Source organism: Nanorana parkeri, unplaced genomic scaffold (assembly GCF_000935625.1).
Source record: "Nanorana parkeri isolate BGI_ZX_2015 unplaced genomic scaffold, ASM93562v1 scaffold3540, whole genome shotgun sequence".
In the NCBI taxonomy this organism is placed as follows: Eukaryota; Metazoa; Chordata; class Amphibia; order Anura; family Dicroglossidae; genus Nanorana; species Nanorana parkeri.
This window is the reverse complement of record NW_017309808.1, coordinates 40453-45968: the sequence shown is the minus strand read 5'-3', so window position 1 is coordinate 45968 and position 5516 is coordinate 40453. Positions and strand designations below refer to the sequence as shown.

General features: G+C 47.9%; 1 pseudogene; it reads left to right on the top strand.

Moving 5' to 3' along the window:
* Nucleotides 1-2819: 2819 nt before the first annotated feature.
* On the top strand, nucleotides 2820-5265 carry LOC108803257 (annotated as a pseudogene).
* The last annotated feature ends 251 nt before the right edge of the window (nucleotides 5266-5516 follow it).

Below are 5516 nucleotides of genomic sequence, written 5' to 3'. Positions count from 1 at the left end.
TCACAGGTGATTGTGTGTGGAGCTGTAGCCTCTAGTCATATGTTTTCTTGATTAGACACCAGTGTTCCCAGAACATCAGCCTAATATCAGCTCGGGATGGTAGTCGGCGTCCTCTGTATGTATTTTCCATTTCACTTCTATGTCAATCCCAATAAAATGATTACAGAGTATAAATGTGTATCAAAGTGTCATCTGTCATTACATACAGTGTGATCCTTAGACATTGCCCTGGTCACATCTTGCAGTGCTGGGCATACAGTGATGACATTATTTGCTCAGGGAATTCATTTACATTGATCACCGTCCATGTCATACAATTGTAGCGCTCACCCCCGAAGGAGCCGCTGATTGCCCGGTTCATCTCTAGTCAGTCTATGGTATGTTCTTCAGCTGCCCACCCATTAGCATCCACCGCCCTTCTTCTGGTGCCCACAGACTGATGTTCACTCCAATAGTAAAATGCTGAATAACGTTTTATTGATCATCTTTACTGGGGAGAGAGGATATGGGGGGTTCTAAGCTTCCAGAGGTGACTGACAAGAGCTTCAGACTCACCAGACCTGGTTGGCATATCAGTGTAGATCCACTTGGGAGGCAACTGATGTAGCAGATGAGCAGGATGGATACAGATTCTCAAACAGAAAAGACACCGGCCATACTCCTGAAGTCCTCCTAGTTCCAGGATACTTCAAGAGCCAGCATTGGTCCCGGTTCTCTTCCTCTAACAGCAACACAGGCCTCCTCCATGTTGGAGGCCTCAAGGAAACCTTTCCCTAACTCCAGCCTGTGCCCACCTCCAGGCCTATGGCCTAGCCTGGGGGGCAGGCTGAACAGCACCCTGCTCTTTTCCATGGCTGGTCTCGGCTAGTCTGAGCACATGGCAAATCCCACCAGTATATGTATCCTATCCCAGCATGCATCACTGGCTGAGAGAAACCCAGTGATTGGCTGCTGTACTGTACATACACTACAGTGCCTCTCATTGGCTGTCCCACAATATGACAGAGTCACACTCCGCCCAGGGGGTACAGGCAATGCCAGACACCTGGAATTAACCAGACAACTGCCACTATAATCCATCCAGGCTCACTACAGTCCTGGCCATCACTAAATGTCTAGTAGCCACATCACAGAAGCTGATGGGGGCTACACAATCATTGGAGTAATAATGAGGGCGTTCTCCTGGAGTCAGCGTTCTGCCGCAAAAACCTGCAGCAGAGACAAGAATAAAAAATAGGGACAAGACAAGTTACTGAAGATACAGAGATCTTCATAATTGCCACCCAGACAGGAAGACACATACAGCAATAAAACATTGTCAGACGTTCTAACTCCTCCCCCAGACTGCGTTCTTGTCTGTGCCCCTCCCATCACTTCCTGTCCTAACACAGAGGGCCCGCTATATCCAAAATGAAATACAAAGTTGTGGTTGGAGTTGGACTTTAATGCTAAAAAGTAGGAAACTCAGAGCTTTTTTATTTTTTGAGTAATAAGTATTTCATATAGTGTGCTGCAGGGACTTAGCTGTGAGACATGATTGGGCAGAGTCATCATGACTTTGCCCAATCATGGCTCTAAATGTGTACTGAGCCCTGATTGGTGCGGTCAGGTGCAAGACTGTAGCCAATCCCAGTTTCAGAGAGCGCAGTGCATTGTGGGATGTTCCGCGGTCGAACAGACAGCGAACATCCCGCAATGTTTGGCGTTCAGCGAACGCTAGAACAGGCTATGTTCGAGTCGAACATTCAGCCCATCACTACTCACTAGATCTGCAGCTACAATAACCATTCTCTCCTGCCCTGCCATGCTGTGCTAGTCTCTAGTTCTGCAGCTGCAACACCGATCTTCTGCCTTGAAGGAGAACTATGGGGTCAGGGCTTTTCCCCATAGTTCTCCTAAGGGTAACGGGGGTAACACAAACTAGCATCCTCCCGTCACCCTAAGCTCAGTATATAGAGCGCTATAGCTCACTATATACTGAGACATCGTAGCTGAAGCGGATCCCGACAATTACAATTCTAAATGAATAGCTAGAACGGCTGCAGAAAAAGAGATTGAGGACTTTGTGTCCTCAATTTCTTTTTATATTTTAAAAGGGGAATATCAGAGGGCTGTTTAGATCCCTAATATTTTCCCAAAGCCCCCCAACAGTTAAAAAAAAAAATTAATTTAAAAAATTTAAATTAAATAAGAAATAATAAAAATAAAAGAAAAAATAGTAAAAAATAAAATAAGAAAACATGGAGGCAGGGCGCTGCCTCCAGGGGCCTGTTGGGGTCACACGCCTGTTGGGGGGGCACTTTTGTTTTCTTGCCATGTGTGCAAAAGGAGCTCGCTACTGATATGCTCCCGTGGTGCTCGTGCGGCTGAAGGTGTCAGACGCAGCAGACGGAAAGGGGCGGGACACCTCTCCCCGTGTGCAATGTCGGCCACACGAGCACCAAAGGAGGATAGGACGCACATTAGGCACATCAGTGCCTACATTCCGGTCCAGTGTGATCTGCAAAAATAATGCTTGCAGCATTTTTGCAGATCGCACTGGACCAGAACACAGGCACTAATGTGCCTGGGTTCCGGGTGCAGGCGATCGCACTGTGGGTGAGGGGCCTGGCTGCGGTGCCCTTGACTTCCATGCACCGCCACGCCCCCGAACGCAGGTGTTGTTTCATTGGTAGATCTCATTGAGCTCGTCATTTGATAAGTAGATCTCCGGAAAAATTGTGGGCGCCCCTGTTTTAGATGAATGAATTCTGCCTACAGCACCAGATTATGATGAACATAACCTCTGATTCTGTAATATCCCTGCGGGTCAAACTGCTGGTAAACGTTTGATTGACATCAGCATTGGTTCCATCATCTTCCAGCTGTATTCCGCCTCCAATTTCTTTCAAGAAATAGCTGTCTTAAAACCCAATGAAAAATGGATGACGGAACTGAGCAGATGGAAAAACAACCTACCTGGGGCCTATGACTGGACACACACTGCAGCTGCGGCTGCTGAGCTGGAAGGAAAGAGGTGAGTTGTCCCTTGTTGGCTGCACACTTTTTGGCTTCACTTTTCTGCTCTTGTCTTATTATGCTTCCAAAATTTAGGTTCTACAAGAACATGTTTTTGAAAGGAATGTCAGGAGGCTTTAAATATATTAATAGTTAATATATGATTTTTTTAAATTTTGTATTTAGGTAACTATGAAATATTGCACGAGGATACATCAAATTTGCATTTCTAGCCAGCAGGTGGAGCTCTCAACTAATTTTCACATTTTCTAGGCTTATCATATTTGATTTACTGGAATAAAAAGCCTACTGACTACAGAGCTCAATAGCTCAAGCAGTCATTTACATTCAGAGAAAATGGGAGCAGCGACACCTTGCAATTCACTTCTAGTTTTTCTGTCTGTAAGGTGGAATATAACCTGTAGACATTGTAGATAAATGTAATGCTAAACCAAAGCATGCCCATCACTTGCAGCTTGCTGGAAGCTCTCCCTGTAATGGCCGTTTATTTAAAAAAACAATTTTTTTTCAGGGATCAAGCTCAGAGGAAAGATAAGCAACTAAAGTCGTCCATCAAGCAGATCTTGAAATGTGATTTTGAACAGGAAAACATAACCTCCCCGGTGGCGTTACCGCTCGCTGATTGCATTGTCAGCGCATGGATGCTGGATGTTCTCAGTAAAAATAAAGATGACTACATGAGAAATCTGAAAAAGATCCTAACGCTGCTGAAATCCAGAGGCAAGCTGATACTTGTTGGGTCATTAGATGCGACCTACATGACTGTTGGGGGGGAAACGGTTCCAGCGTTTGAAATACGATGAGAACTTTGTGAAGAATGCCCTCGGTAAGCTGGGGTTAGTGATTGATCACAGCGCAGTGCAGAGGAGACGCAAAGTGAGCGGTCTCACCGATTATGGCGCTATGATGTTCATTGCAGCTCGCAAGGGGGAGCAGGTGATTGAAGCTGATGGTATTAAAGAAGAACACCAAGAATTTAGAAAACTTACCCTTGCAGGGGGGCTATCCCCGCACTTTTGCTAAACTGGCCCCCACAGCCTCATCACAGTCTAAGGACCACTGGTGTTATAAGGTCTAATGCCTTGGTTCTCAACTGGTGGGTCGTGAGCCAAAAGTGGGTCGCAACCCCATGTTCAGCGGGTCGCCACACGGTGGCGTCATAAAGAAGGTGTGGGGGGTGCGGCCCGCACCCGGGTGACACCATTGGAGGGGTGACACCAAAATGACTGACAGTCATTTTGGTGTCACCCTCTGAAAAGTCGGGCGCTCGGCCATGGACCGAACGCCCGACAGTATCAGGAGAGAGAGGAGGGGACTGTCCCTTTCTCTCTCTGCCGGCGTCCATTACCAAGATGGCAGCCGGGAGGTATCAGACGAGTGCTGCGCGTGCGCGATGACGTCATCGCCCACGTGCGTGGTGACGTCACGCACATTCGCAGTGGCGAGTCGGCGGGGTGACACTGGGTAACCTCTCCGGGTGTCATCCAGCCTTTGGGACGCCCATGTCGCCACATGCCTTACACTTTTCTAGGTGAGAGGATCCTCAGCCTCCCCCTAGAGAAGCACTGCCAGTTCTCGCACTGAGCAGCCATTAAAAAATATGATGCCCGATGCCGAGTGTCGACTTGATGTGGGGTGAGGTGGGGCTATGGCCACGAGGGAGCTCCATCCATACGTGCATTGCTTACAGTTCATCACATTCTGGCTCCCGGCACCTCTACGGGCGCGCACGGGAGCTTTACAAGCAATACACATATGGATGGAGCTCCATCACAGCACAGCAGCCCACACTGGACCCCTAGTTGAGGATCCACTTCAGTTTCCGCAATGGCAACCTAAAAGCACCTCCCACCCACAGTTCACTCGCCTGCACATGTAAAATTGCAGTGCAACTTGGGTCGCGACCTAATGACCTAGGACAAATGTGGGTCCTGAGGTTACACAGGTTGAGAACCACTGGTCTAATGCGTTGATTGACAATAGATGTGAGGATTTCAAGGGACTCTCCAAAGCCGGAATGGAGAGGGAGAGAGGTGAGTGCTGGGTCGTGTAAGTAAACCTGCTTTATTTGACCCCCCCTTAGACAAAACAAGCACTTAAAGGAGAACTATGAGGGGGGTGCTTTTCTGTGACAATGAGACTGTGACAATGAGACTGTCATGAGTTTTTCTTTAACCTGAGTGTGAAAGTGATACAAAGTATCGAACACTGGCGTTCGCCGTGAAGGAGGAGGCGAAGCCCGCCTAAGAGCAACACTGCCTCCTCTTACATCACTGGCCAGCGACCTAAGAGCAGGTGGGGCCAGTGATTAAGAGGAGGCGGGGCCCGTCAATAGAAGAGGAGGCATGACCTGGGAATGGAAGAGGAAAAGGGAATGAGACACAGTGCACACTGGGAATCCAGGAAGCTGTTGGAAGTGATGGGCAGACGGAAGGCAGCGCTCCCTACATAGAAGGGATTTTTTTCCTGTAAACTTTGATTGTATTATCAGAAACAAC